At 39.0% G+C, this 1,404-nt stretch overlaps 1 protein-coding gene across 3 annotated transcripts in view; it reads right to left on the reverse strand.

The window, feature by feature from the left end:
* msraa (methionine sulfoxide reductase Aa) overlaps positions 1 to 1,404 on the reverse strand; it is a 33,286-nt gene that overhangs the window by 6,798 nt on the left and 25,084 nt on the right. The window lies entirely within an intron of this gene.

The raw sequence follows: 1,404 nt of genomic DNA on the forward strand, positions 1-1,404 counted from the left end.
AACATGGAAATTTAAATGCAATGTTAGAGGGAATGGATGTTAGATATCCACAAATGATGAATTCCCTCAAGACTATGAACACAGATAGGTTTTTTTTTTTATCACTGACAAAATTTTAACTTGATGGCTGCACTAGAGGAAAGGCTCAAAGTTACAAGAACCATGAACGTACAACAACAAATTTTCAGCCTTTATTCAATCATTTGCGCTACCGTTCAAAAGTCTGGGACAGGTAAGTAGTTCCAAGTCTGGTCAATAACCTTATATGGTAACATGGTAAGTCGTAAACTGCCAGAGGTAAAACAAACAAATGTCACTAAGTACATAAACCAGGACTTTTTCAGGGACCTAGCAACAGGTTCCATCTTTTCTGCAACAGTGGAAGAAAATGAAGCCTGATGCAAACAAACAAGTGTCCCGACCTTTGCTGATGACTTACAACAGCTAATTCTCTCTGTACAAGGGCAGCGTTGGAAAAGACTGTGTTACTGCACCCTCTGATGCATCACCGGAGAAAGGCCATTAACACAGGAAGTCAGAGCTTCTCAGGGTTTTACCCTATAGCAGGAGAATGAGCCACAAACACATCCAGGCTGTGTACAGGCTGTAACTGTTTGACTTCAGCTGTATAAGGAATGACAGGTGGAAACATGGAGGTGACCCCAAACCTCTAAATACTTTCAAATGTGCACATGACAAAACCTCATACTCATCAAAGAAACGGAAGGAAAAGGCTCTGACACTGGGTTTTAAGTAAAGTCTACTTTAAGAATACATAGTGCCATAAGAATTTGGGGTGTAAGAAAATATTGATACACTTAGTATCATAATACTACATTTTGTGATACTATATCGATTGTCAAAAACGCAATATCAATTTTTAATTAGCTCACAAGTAGTGCTATATGGTTGGATGTTACAGGGACGTCTTACAGGAGATTTTATGCATATGGTGGTGTGTTGCTCATTTTATGACAGTTTTCCAAAAATTGGAGTTTTTTAAAAACTGTAATATATCGAATCGTAACCCCTGTATCATGATACATATCGTATCGCCATATTCTTGTCAGTACACAGTGCTAATAAAAATATCTGATGTAACTCTTTGCATCTCCTGACCTTTTTCAACTCCCCACTTTGTTCATTCACCACCTCAGCATGTTCTCCATCTACATTAGTCTCCTGGTCTCTATACTACTGTTATTTAATCCACCCACATGATCACTTACTTGTGCTGGCCAAGTTTGTTTGCCGTTCAAAAATGTCAGGGTATAACCAAAACCTTTAGGATAACCCAAAAACCCCACTTGACTACAGAACACTGCACTGGTCCTTTATAGTTACAAATCCATTAAAGTGCCTTAAAGCAGGGACCAGGGTTTTGCTCAGGAGGCTCTAAGAGAC

The sequence above is a fragment of the Monopterus albus genome, unplaced genomic scaffold (genome assembly GCF_001952655.1).
Source record: "Monopterus albus unplaced genomic scaffold, M_albus_1.0 scaffold202.1, whole genome shotgun sequence".
NCBI classification, from domain to species: domain Eukaryota; kingdom Metazoa; phylum Chordata; class Actinopteri; order Synbranchiformes; family Synbranchidae; genus Monopterus; species Monopterus albus.